Source organism: Amblyraja radiata, chromosome 43 (genome assembly GCF_010909765.2).
Source record: "Amblyraja radiata isolate CabotCenter1 chromosome 43, sAmbRad1.1.pri, whole genome shotgun sequence".
Classification (NCBI taxonomy): Eukaryota; Metazoa; Chordata; class Chondrichthyes; order Rajiformes; family Rajidae; genus Amblyraja; species Amblyraja radiata.
The window spans coordinates 1,843,651-1,857,654 of record NC_045998.1 but is presented as its reverse complement, the minus strand read 5'-3'; positions in this window follow the sequence as shown (position 1 = coordinate 1,857,654).

Genomic DNA, 14,004 nt, shown 5'->3' with positions numbered 1-14,004 from the left:
TTTTACAAAATTCCCCATTCTCTCTGCTGCCCCAGGAAGTGGGGTGCCTCAATCAGTGTCTGCGACATGGAGGTCTGAGCTCTGAATGACTGAACAAATGTCTACACAGCTGTGAGTAATTGCCCTTAATTTGGTTTAAAAATGAAAATATGTTTATGGTTAGTTTGAGGGGAGAAAAGTACTGCCTGCAAATGGTTGTTTCGGTTGAGTAAAAAGGCATTCTCTCTCTCTCTCTCTCTCTCTCTACCTATCCCTCTTTCTTTCTCTCTCTCTCTCCCCCCCTGTCTCTGTCCCTTTCTCTCTCTCTCTCTCTCCCCTCCTCTCTCCCCCTCTCCTTTCTGCCCCCTCACCTCTTTCCCCCATCTCCTCTCTCGCCACCCCCTCCCCTCCTTCCCTCTCCGCCTCCTCTCCTATCCCCCTCTCCTCTCTCCCCCCTCTCCTCCCTCGCCCCCCCTCTCCTCCCTCCCCATCCCACACCTCCCCCCCTCCCCCTCTCCTCTCCTCCCCCTCTCCTCTCCTCCCCCCTCCTCTCCTACCCCGCTGCGTCTCCCCCACTCCGTCTCCCCTCCTCCCTCCCTCTTCGAATCCTCTCCCCACTCTCCTCTCCCCCTCTCCCTCTCCCCCTCTCCTCTCCCCCCTCTCCTCTCCCCCCTCTCCTCTCCCCCCTCTCCTCTCCTCGCCAATCCTCGCCACTCCTCTCTCCCCTCTCCTCTCTCCCCTCTCCTCTCTCCCCTCGCCTCTCTCCCTCTCCTCTCTACCTTTCCTCTCTCCCTCTCCTCTCTCCTCTCTTCCTCTCCTCTCTCCCTCTCCTCTCTCCCTCTCACGTAAAGCATGTAAGCCCATCTAAACCCATCGAATCCCCCTCCAAATCTGGCTAAATTCCCTGTAAACCGCTAAACACATCCAAACCCCCTCTAAACACATGTAAACCCCAGTAAACCCATGTAAACCCCTCTAAAATCATGTAAACACATCAGGACACCTGAAAACCCGTATAAACCTCTCCAGACCTGTCTATCCTATAGTAACTGCTGAAAACCCGTGTAAACTCACCTACACCCCCTGTAAAACCATCCAAACCACTCTAACCCCCCTGTAAACCGCTGAAAACCCCTCTAAACCTCTGTAAACCCCATGTAAATAACAGTAAACGCAACTAAACAACTGTAAACCCCTCCAAACATATCAAAGCCCCTCAAAACACCTCGACACATCTCTAACCACCTCTAAACCCATCTAAACACATCCAACCCATATGAACAACTCCAGACCCCTCTAAACACATCTAAATCCCCGCAACCAACTGTAAATACCTTTAAACCCCTCTCAGCATCTCTAAACCACTGTAAATCAATCTAAACCCCTCAAACACCTGTAAGCCCTTGTAAACCCCTCTAAACCCCTCTAATCTCCTGTAAATACAAGTAAACACCTGTAAACTCCTGTAAACCCATGTAAGTGCCTCTAAGCCCATGTCAACTCCCTCCAACCCCCTGTCAGACAGAGACCCGTCCAAACCACTCCGACCCCCTCTAAAAACCGCTAAAATATCTGAACACTCCTGAACCAATCTAAATCCCTCGAAACCTGTCTAAAGACATCTAAATCGCTCTAAACCGCTCTCAACCCCTCTAAACCCTTTAAACCACCCTGAACCACTGTAAACCTCACCGAACAACTCATACCTACTCCAAACCCCTCATAACCATCTGGACCACTCGAAACCCCTCGACACCCGTTGAAACCACTCTAAACGCATCGACACCCCTCGAACCCGATCTAAACCGCATCAAACCCCTCTAAACACCCTGTAAACTCCTCTACACACATAAAACCCAGCCTGAAACCCTCCAAATACGTCTAACCACATATAAACACATCTGAACCCCTCTGGGCCCCTCTAACCCACTCTGAACACCACTTAACCCCACTAAACCCCTCCAAACCTTTGCAAACACCTCTAAACTCCTCGGAACATCTATGAGCCCTTCTGGACCGCTGTAACCGACCTTTAGACCCCTCTAATTCACCCTGAACTGATCTGAACGTCTCTAAACCGCTCCAAACCGCTCTAATCCCCTCTAAACCCGTCCGAACCCGTCCAACCCACATTGGACCCCTCTGAAAACATCTAAACTATCTGAGCACACCTGAACCAACCTAAATCCTTCGAAACCTAACGACCTCTAAAACCCTTCATCCCCCTCTGAACCCCTCTGACACTCTTTAAACGCCTCTGACGCCCCGCTATATTCATTCAAACCCCTCAAAACAACTAAACCTCTATAAACCAATCTGAACCGCTCTAAAACCCTCCTAACCCCTCTAAACCCCTCCGCACCATGCTGAACACAGCTGAACATCTCTAAACCGCTCTGAACTTCATTGGACGCCTTTAACCACTGTAAACCCATCTGCACATCTCTCACCTCTCTAATACCCTTTAAACCCCTCTAAACACATCCACGCATTTCTTAATGAAGTCTGTAATGACTGTGGCGTATTCGTTCAAGTCCGTTGCCGAGTCTTTGAACATTTCCCAGTCTACAGATTCCAAACAGTCCTGGAGTTGTTCCTCTGCCCCCCTCCCCCCTCGCCAGCTCTGTACTGTCCTCACCTCTGGGGGTGCGCTCTTTAATTGTTGCCTGTATGTAGGAAGAAGCAGCACCGCGGTATGGTCTGATTTTCCGAAATGAGGGCGAGGGATAGAGCGATAGGCATTATTGATGGTGGTGTACCAGTGGTCGAGTGTGTTAGGTCCTCTGTTGCAGCAGGAGACATGGTGGTGGAAGTTGGGGAGTGATTTCTTTAGATTTGCCTTATTGAAGTCCCCAGCAATGGTGGTAAATGCCTCGGGGTAAGACGTCTGGTGTTTGTTGACCACGGCGTGCAGCTCCTCCAGTGCCAGATGGACGTCTTCCTGGGGTGGGATGTTGACCGCGGCCAGGATGATGGAGTTGAATCCCCTTGGAATGTAGAAGGTACGGCACTTCACCGCCAGATGTTCGAGGTGTGGAGAGCAGGAGTTGGACAGGACTGCCACGTCTGAGCACCACGCAGAATTGACCATGAGGCAGACGCCCCATCCTCTCCCTTTCCCAGATGCCAGTGTACGATCCATGCGGTGGATGGAGAACCCTTCAGGCTGGACCGCTGAGTCTGGGGAGCAGGGGGTGAGCCATGTCTCTGTAAAACTGAACACATAGCATTCCCTCAGCTCCCTTTGATAAAACAGCCTTGCCCTTAAGTCATCCACTTTGTTTTCAAGTGACTGTACATTGGCCAGTAGGATTGTAGGTAGAGGGGGCCGAAGTGTTTCCCAATCAGAAACCTTGGATGAACTTTGAGATCCGCACTCTCCTGAAGACCAGACATCGGGCATTCATGTCAGATGAAACAGTGGCCTACAAGAAGTCCAGATACGACCTTGGTAAAGCCATCAAAAAGGCTAAAAGCGACTTCTCCTCCAAGCTGGAGGATGAGACAGATGTTCGGCAGCTGTGGCGGGGCCTGAATGCAATCACCTCCTACAAGGCCAAACCAGGGGTCAGCTCGAATGTCGGCGAAACATTACTCCCTCACGAGCTCAATGCGTTTTACGCACACTTTGATAGGGAGAATACTGATGTGCCTTCCCGAACCCCCATTCGATGTGATGGTATCTCAGTGTCAGTCACAGAGGCCGACGTCAGGAAATCATTCAGAGTGGTGAACCCCCGAAAAGCATCTGGACCTGATTGTATACCGAGTCGTGTTCTAAAAATTTGTGCGGACCAACCGGCTGGAGTTTTTACGGACATTTTCAACCTGTCACTACTGAGGTCTGAGGTTCCCACCTGCTTCAAAAGGGCATCAATTATTCCAGTGCCCAAGAAGAGTAAGGTGACGTGCGTCAATGGCTACTGACCCGTTGCACTAACGCCTGTGGAGATGAAGTGCTTCAAGATGTTGATCATGGCGAAAATCAACTCCTAACTAAACAAAAACCTTGACCCACTGCAGTTTGCTTACCGCCACAACAGATCAACGGTGGATGCGATCTCGCTGGTGCTCCATCCATTCTGGATCACTTGGACAACAAAAAGTCATATGTTCATTGATTAGAGCTCGGCATTCAATACTGTCATCCACTCCAAGCTGGTTACCAAACTCGCAGAACTGGGTCTCTGCGCATCCCTCTGCAATTGGATCCTCGATTTCCTCTTCCACAGACCATAGTCTGTTCGTATTGGTGGAAATGTGTCAGACTCGATAACAATCAGCACGGGAGCACCTCAAGGCTGCGTGTTCAGCCCCCTGCTCTACTCCCTCTATACTCATGACTGCGTAGCCGGTCATAGTGCGAACTCCATCATCAAGTTCGCTGACGACACCACTGTCGTGGGACGTATCACTGATGGGGATGAGTCCGAGTATAGAAGAGAGATTGAGCAACTGTCCATATGGTGCCGGCACAATAACCTGGCCCTCAACACCAGCAAAACCAAGGAACTGATTGTGGACTTTGGAAGAAGTAGGATGGGGACCCACAGTCCCATTTATTTCAACGGGTCAATGGTTGAAAGGGTCAAGAGCTTCACATTCCTGGGCGTGCAGATCTCTGAAGATATTTCCTGGACCGAGAACCCTGATGCAATTATCAAGAAAGCACATCAGCTCCTCTACTTCCTGAGAAGCTTACGGAGAGTCGTTTTGTCAAGGAGGACTCTCTATAACTTCTACAGGTGCACATTAGAGAGCATGCTGACTGGTTGCATCGTGGCTTGGTTCGGCAACTTGAGTGCCCTGGAGAGGAAGATAATACAAAAAGTAATAAACACTGCCCAGTCCATCATCGGCTCTAACCTTCCTTCCATCGAGGGGATTTATCGAAGTCGCTACCTCAAAAAGGCTGGTAGTATCATCAAAGACCCACACCATCCTGGCCACACACTCATCTCCCTGCTACCTTCAGGTAGACGGTAGAGGAGTCTGAAGACCGCAACGACCAGGTTCAGGAATAGCTACTTCCCCACAGCCATCAGGCTATGAAACCGGACTCGGATAAAACACGGAACATTAATAACCCATTATCTGTCATTTTGCACTTAATCAATTTATTCATTCATGTGTTTTGTAATCAATGCCTATTATGTTATGTGTGCTGAAGCAAACCAAGAGTTTCATTGTCCTATCAGGGACACATGACAATAAAACTGAACTTGAACTTGAACCCAGCTGGAAACCCCTATAAACACTTCGAACCCCTCCAAATACGTCTAACCCCATATAAACCCCTGTGAACCCCTCTGGACCACTCCAACTGAGCACATATGAACCCCTCCAAACCAATATAAACCTCTCTAAACCCATCAAAACACCTCTAACCCACTCTGAACACCACTGAACCCCTCTAAACCCATCCAAACCCATCCAAACCATTCTAAACACCTCTAAACCCCTCTGAACCTCACTGAGCCCTTCTGAACCGCTGTAACCCACATTGAAACCACTCTAATTCACTATGAACTGCTCTGAACCTCTCTAAACCGCTCTAATCACTTCTAAACCCGTCCGAACCCGTCCAAACCACACTGGACCCCTTTGAAAACATCTAAACTATCTGAACACAACTGAACCAACCTAAATCCCTCAAAACCTAAAGACCTCTTAAGCCCTCCAACCCCATCTGAACCCCTCTGAAACCCTTTAAACGCCTCTTCCCCCGGTAAAATCATCCACACCGCTCAAAACAACTAAACATCTATAAACCAATCTGAACCCCTCTAAAACCCTCCTAACCCATCTAAACCCCTCCGCACCCATCTGAACACAACTGGACCTCTTTAAACCGCTCTGAACATCTCTGGACGCTTTTAAACCCTCTAAACCCACCTGCACATCTCTCACCTCTCTAATACCCTTTAAACCCCTCTAAACACATCCACGCATTTCTTAATGAAGTCTGTAATGACTGTGGCGCATTCGTTCAAGTCCGTTGCCGAGTCCTTGAACATTTCCCAGTCTATAGAATCCAAACATTACTGGAGTTGTTCCTCTGCCCCCCCCCCCCCCGACCAGCTCTGCCTGTCCTCACCTCTGGGGTGCGCTCTTTAATTGTTGCCTGTAGGTAGGAAGAAGCAGCACAGCGGTATGGTCTGATTTATCAAAATGAGGGCGAGGGATAGAGCGATAGGCATTATTGATGGTGGTGTAGCAGTGGTCGAGTGCGTTAGGTCCTCTGGTGCAGCATCGTTAGGTCCCCATCGATACGCCTCTAAACCTCTCTGAACATCTGCGAACGCCTCCAAACCTCTCTGGTGCCCTGCAACCCCCTCTAAACACAACTGAACCCACTTGAAAACCACTAACCCCTTCTAAACCCCTCCAAAACAATCGAAACCCATCTGAACCCCTCTAAACCCGTGTGAAGCCATCTAATCCCTTTAAACGACTCTAAACTCCGCTGAAACATTCTGACCGCTTCTGAACCACTCTAAAGATCAAAACCCCTCTAAACCCCTCTGATCCCTTCTAAACCCCTCCCAACCACTCTAAACCCCTCTGAACCACTCTAAACCCCTCTAAATCCCTCTCAACCCATCTGAGCACCTCTGAAACCCTGCACACCTTTCTAAATCACTCTAAATCCCTCTAAACACCGCTAACCCCCTCTGAACACCACTAAAACCATCTAAACCCTTCCAGATCCCTAAAAACCTCTAAACCCCTCTAAAGATCTCTGAACCTCAGTGAACCGCTGTAAACACATTCTAAACCGATGTAAACAACCTCTAAATCGCTCGAATTCCCTCTGAACTGCTCTGAACCCCTCTAAACCGCTCTAAACCGCTCTAATCCCCAGACAAAATCCGTCTAAACCGTTCTAAACCGCTCTGAAGCCGTCTAAACCCCTCCAAAACCCTCTAAACCCCTCTAAACCAATCTCAACACATATTAACTAATCTAAACCACTCTAAACCCCCCTAAACACCTCTCAACGTCTCAAACCGCTCTCAACTCTTCTCAGCCGCTATGAACCCCCTTTAAACCCCTCGAAACCCTCGAAAGCCCTCTAAACCTCTCTAAAAACCTCTGAACACATCTGACACCCTCTAAACCTCCTATAAACCCCTCTGAACATATCTAAACCCCCTGTAAAGCCCTCTAATCCCCATGTAAGGCCTATAAATATATCTAAACCTCTCTAAACACATCTAAACTATGTAAATTCTGTATCCCTCTGAACGGGTCTGAAACCCCCTAAATCCTTCTAACCCCGAAACCCCTCTAAACCTCTTTAAAAACTCCGAACTCCTCTAAACCTCTCGAAACCACTCTAAACCCCTCTTAAACACCTCTAATCACCTCTAAACATATCTAAACCCTTCTAAAGCACTCTAAACTCCTCTGAATCCCTCCAAACACCTGAACACCTCTAATTCCCTCAGAACACCTCTGAAACCTTCTGAACCGTTCTAAACCCCCTCTAAAAGCCTATAATTCACTCTGAACTGCTAGGAACCCCTCTAGGCCGCTCGAAACCCCCCTCTATCCCCTTTAAACCCCTCTAAACCCCCATTCAACCCATTTAACCCCCTCTAAACCAATCTCCATATAACCATATAACCATATAACAATTACAGCACGGAAACAGGCCAACTCGACCCCTCTAGTCCGTGCCGAACACATAATCTCCCCTAGTCCCATATACCTGCGCTCAGACCATAACCCTCCATTCCTTTCCCATCCATATCTCAACACATATTAACCCATCTAAACCAGTCTAAACACCCATAAACACATCAACACATCTATAAACGGCTCTCAACATCTCTAAACTCATCTGAACCCCTCTTAACCACTCTGAACCCCTCGAAACCCCTCTAATTCACACCAAACTGCTCGAAACCCCTCTGAACCCGTCTCTACCCACATACACCTCTCTAAACACCTCTAAAACCCACTAAGCCCATCAATATTCCTCTAAACCCCTCTAAACGCATCATAACCCCTCTAAACCCCTCTAAACCCTTCCAAACAACTAAACCCGTATACACCATTCTGAACCCATCTAAAATCTTTCTTAACCCCACCAAACGCCTCTAAAAACCTCCAAAACCTTGTAAACGTCTTTACACCACTAGAAACGTGCTAGAAACACCTCTAAACATAGAAACATAGAAACATAGAAATTAGGTGCAGGAGTAGGCCATTCGGCCCTTCGAGCCTGCACCGCCATTCAATATGATCATGGCTGATCATCCAACTCAGTATCCCGTACCTGCCTTCTCTCCATACCCTCGGATCCACTTAGCCACAAGGGCCACATCTAACTCCCTCTTAAAAATAACCAATGAACTGGCCTCGACTACCCTCTGTGGCAGGGAGTTCCAGAGATTCACCACTCTCTGTGTGAAAAAAAGTTCTTCTCATCTCGGTTTTAAAGGATTTCCCCCTTATCCTTAAGTTGTGACCCCTTGTCCTGGACTTCCCCAACATCGGGAGCAATCTTCCTGCATCTAGCCTGTCCAACCCCTTAAGAATTTTGTAAGTTTCTATAAGATCCCCTCTCAATCTCCTAAATTCTAGAGAGTATAAACCAAGTCTATCCAGTCTTTCTTCATAAGACAGTCCTGACATCCCAGGAATCAGTCTGGTGAACCTTCTCTGCACTCCCTCTATGGCAATAATGTCCTTCCTCAGATTTGGAGACCAAAACTGTACGCAATACTCCAGGTGTGGTCTCACCAAGACCCTGTACAACTGCAGTAGAACCTCCCTGCTCCTATACTCAAATCCTTTTGCTATGAAAGCTAACATACCATTCGCTTTCTTCACTGCCTGCTGCACCTGCATGCCCACTTTCAATGACTGGTGTACCATGACACCCAGGTCTCGCTGCATCTCCCCTTTTCCTAGTCGGCCACCATTTAGATAATAGTCTGTTTTCCTGTTTTTGCCACCAAAATGGATAACCTCACATTTATCCACATTATACTGCATCTGCCAAACATTTGCCCACTCAACCAGCTTATCCAAGTCACCTTGCAGTCTCCTAGCATCCTCCTCACAGCTAACACTGCCCCCCAGCTTAGTGTCATCCGCAAACTTGGAGATATTGCCTTCAATTCCCTCATCCAGATCATTAATATATATTGTAAATAGCTGGGGTCCCAGCACTGAGCCTTGCGGTACCCCACTAGTCACTGCCTGCCATTGTGAAAAGGACCCGTTTACTCCTATTCTTTGCTTCCTGTTTGCCAGCCAGTTCTCTATCCACATCAATACTGAACCCCCAATGCCGTGTGCTTTAAGTTTGTAAACTAATCTCTTATGTGGGACCTTGTCGAAAGCCTTCTGGAAGTCCAGATACACCACATCCACTGGTTCTCCCCTATCCACGCTACTAGTTACATCCTCGAAAAATTCTATAAGATTCGTCAGACATGATTTACCTTTTGTAAATCCATGCTGACTTTGTCCAATGATTTCACCACTTTCCAAATGTGCTGCTATCCCATCTTTAATAACTGACTCTAGCAGTTTCCCCACTACCGATGTTAGACTAACTGGTCTGTAATTCCCCGTTTTCTCTCTCCCTCCCTTCTTAAAAAGTGGGGTTACGTTTACTACCCGCCAATCCTCAGGAACTACTCCAGAATCTAAAGAGTTTTGAAAGATTATTACTAATGCATCCACTATTTCTGGAGCTACTTCCTTAAGTACTCTGGGATGCAGCCTATCTGGCCCTGGGGATTTATCGGCCTTTAATCCATTTAATTTACCCAACACCACTTCCCGGCTAACCTGGATTTCACTCAATTCCTCCAACTCCTTTGACCCGCGGTCCCCTGCTATTTCCGGCAGATTATTTATGTCTTCCTTAGTGAAGACGGAACCAAAGTAGTTATTCAATTGGTCCGCCATATCCTTTTTCCCCATGATCAACTCACCCGTTTCTGACTGCAAGGGACCTACATTTGTTTTAACTAATCTCTTTCTTTTCACATATCTATAAAAACTTTTGCAGTCAGTTTTTATGTTCCCTGCCAGTTTTCTTTCATAATCTATTTTTCCTTTCCTAATTAAGCCCCTTGTCCTCCTCTGCTGGTCTCTGAATTTCTCCCAGTCCTCCGGTATGCTGCTTTTTCTGGCTAATTTGTACGCATCATCCTTCGCTTTGATACTATCCCTGATTTCCCTTGTTATCCACGGATGCACTACCTTCCCTGATTTATTCTTTTGCCAAACTGGGATGAACAATTTTTGTAGTTCATCCATGCAGTCTTTAAATGTCTTCCATTGCATATCCACCGTCAACCCTTTTAGAATTAATTGCCAGTCAATCTTGGCCAATTCACGTCTCATACCCTCAAAGTTACCTTTCTTTAAGTTCAGAACCATTGTTTCTGAATTAACAATGTCACTCTCCATCCTAATGAAGAACTCAACCATATTATGGTCACTCTTGCCCAAGGGGGCACGTACAACAAGACTGCTAACTAACCCTTCCTCATTACTCAATACCCAGTCTAAAATAGCCTGCTCTCTCGTTGGTTCCTCTACATGTTGATTTAGATAACTATCCCGCATACATTCCAAAACATTCCTCTTCCTCAGCACCCCTGCCAATTTGATTCACCCAATCTATATGTAGATTGAAGTCACCCATTATAACGGTTTTGCCTTTGTCGCATGCATTTCTAATTTCCTGTTTTATACCATCTCCAACTTCACTACTACTGTACAGGCCACCTAACACTACTACTGTTAGGTGGCCTGTACACAACACCCACCAGCGTTTTCTGCCCCTTAGTGTTTCTATTCGAAACCCCTCTAAACACCTCTAAACCTATCTAAACTCCCATGGACATCTCTGGACACCTCTAAACCCCCCTTAAGCCTCTCCAAACCCCTCCGAACCATCTGCACTACTCTGAGCCGCTCTAAACCCCTCCAAACACATCTGAACACCTCTGAACCCTTCTAAACCTCTATAATCCACCTTACACTCCTCTAAACCCCTCTATAAATCTCTAACATATCTGAACCCGTCTAAGCACCTCTGAACCCATCTAAACACCTCTAATCACCTCGAAACCCCTATAAATCCCTCCAAACCGCTCTGAGCACCTCAGAACACCCGTATACCCCTCTAACCTCTCTAAACCCCGTTGAGCCCCTCCAAACCCATATAAACCCCTTCGAACACAACTGAACCGCTATAAACCCCTCAGAATCCCTCCAAACCCCTGCAAACGCTTCTGGACCCCTCTGAACCCACCTAAGCCCCATCTCGACCTATCCGATCCCCTCTGAATCACTCTAAACCACTCTAAGCCCCTCGAACCGCTCGAAACCCATCTAAATCCCTCGAAACCCATCTAAACACCTCTAAGCACCTCGAAACCGCTCTCGACACCTCCAACCCCATGTGAGCACCTCTGGGCACCTGTACACGCCTCTAACCCCACAAAACCCCTTCAAATCCCTCCAAACCACTCTGAACACATCCAAACCGGCCTAAACCCCTCTAAACTCCTTAGAACACAACTGGACCTATCTAAACCCCTCAGAAGCACTCTAAATCCCTTTAAACACTTCTGGACCCCAATAAACCCCTCTAAACCCGTCCAACTCTCTTTGAATCCCTCCGAACCCTTCTAAACCCATCTAAACCCCTCGGAACACCTCGAGAGCCCTCTAAACCTCTCTACGCTCCTCCGAAACCCGCTAAAACACTCTAAACCCCGCTTTAATCTCTACTAAACGTCTCTAAACTCCCCTGAAGCCCTGTAAACCCATCTGAAACCCCTATGAATATCATTAAACCCCTCTAAACCAGTCCAAACCACCAAACCCCTCGAAATCTGAATCTCTCTAAACACCTTCTAATCCCCTCTAATCCCCTCTAAACGCATCTAGACACTTCTGAACCAATCTAATCCCCTCTAAACGCATATAAACCCCTCTAAACCTCTAAACACCTGTAAACTCCTCTAAACCCAACTGAACCTTTCTGAATCTCTAAACCCATCTAGACCCGTCTAAACCCCTCTAAATTCCTCCAAACCCATAGGAACCCATCGGAAAACCTCTAAACCATTCGAAAACCCGCTGTCTGCCTCTATACGGTTCTGAAATCCTCTAAACCCTTCTAAACCATTCTAAACACATCTGAAGCCCATGTAGATGGGTTTAGGGATTCTGAAATGTTCAGTTGGGTTTAGAGGAGTTTACAGGTGTTTAGAGAGGTTTAAAGGGGGTTAGATGCGTTTAGAGGGGATTAGAGTGTTTCAGAAGTGTCTATAGCCGTTTAGAGGGGAGATGGGGGGATTAGAGGGGTCGAGAGGCCTTCAGAGTGGTTTAGAGTGGTTTAGAAGGGTTTCGAGGGTTTCAGAGCCGTTCAGAGGCAGACAGAGAATGTTCGAATGGTTTAGAGGTGTTCCGATGGGTTCCTATGGGTTTGGAGGGATTTAGAGGGGTATTGACGGGTCTAGATGGGTTTAGAGATTCAGAATGGTTCATTTGGGTTTAGAGGAATTTGGTGTTTGGAGGGGTTTAGAGGCGTTTAGAGGGGATTAGAGGGCTTTACAGGGGGTTTAGAGAGGTTCAGATATCGAGGGGTTTGGTGGTTTAGACTGGTTTAGAGAGCTTTAAGGGTGGTCATAGGGGGGTTTAGAGGGGTTTACAGGGCTTCAGCAGGGTTTAGAGGGTTTTAGAAGGTTTCGGACGCACTTAGAGAGGGTTAGAGGCTTTCGAGGTGTTCCGAATGGTTTAGAGGGGTTTAGATGGTTCAGATGAGTTCAACGAGGTTTTGAAGGGTTTAGATGAGTTTAGTGTGGTCCAGAATGGTTTAGAGGGGTTTAGAGGGCTTCTGAGGGGTTTAGAGAGGTCGGGTTATGTTCTAAGGGGTTTGCAGGGGTTTAGAGGGGCGTAGATGAGTTTAGGCAGGTTCGCATGTTTTCAGAGTGGTTTCGAGGGATTAGGAGGGGTTTTGTGGGGTTAGAGGGGTATATAGGTCTCCAGAGGTGCTCACAGGGGGTTGGAGGTGTCGAGAGGGGTTTCGAGGTGCATAGAGGTGTTTAGATTGAGTTCGATGGGGTTTAGATGGGTTTCGAGTGGTTCGAGGGGTTTAGAGAGGTTTAGAGCGGTTCAGAGGGTATCAGATAGGTTGGAATGGTGTTTAGATGGGTTCGGAGGGGTCCACAAACGTGTGCAGGGGTTTGGAGGGGTTCTGAGGGGTTTAGAGCGGTTCAGTTGTGTTCGAAGGGGTTTAGATGGGTTTGGACGGGCTCAGAGGGGTTTAGAGAGGTTAGAGGGTATACAGGTGTTCTGAGGTGCTCAGAGCGATTTGGAGGGATTTATAGGAGTTTCGATGTGATTAGAGGTGTTTAGATGGGTTCAGAGGTGCTTAGACGGGTTTAGATGGGGTTAGAGATGTATAGAGGAGTTTAGAGGAGTGTAAGGTGGATTATAGAGGTTAGAAGGGTTCAGAGGTGTTCAGATGTGTGTGCAGGGGTTTAGAGAGGCTCAGAGGAGTTCATATGGTTTAGAGCGGTTTGGAGGGGATTAAGAGGGGTTTAGAGGTGTCCAGAGATGTCAAGAGTGGTTTAGATAGGTTTAGAGGTGTTTAGAGGAGTTTCGAAAAGTTTAGAGGTGTTTCAAGTACGTTTCTAGTGGTGTAAGGAAGATGTTAGATGGATTCAGAATTGTATATAAGGGTTTAGTTGTTTGGAAGGGTTTTGAGAAGTTTAGAGGGGTTATGATGCGTTTAGATGGGTTTAGAGGAATATAGATGGGCTTAGAGGAGGTTAGAGGTGTTCAGAGAGGTGTATATGGGTACAGACGAGTTCAGAGGGTGTGGAGCGGTTTGGTGTGATTTAGAGAGATGTCGAGGGGTTCAGAGTGGTTAAGAGGGGTTCAGAGGAGTCTAGAGATGTTAAGAGCGGTTTATAGATGTTTAGAAGTGTTTAGGGGTGTTTAGACTGGTTTAGTTAGGTTGATATGTGTTGAGATTGG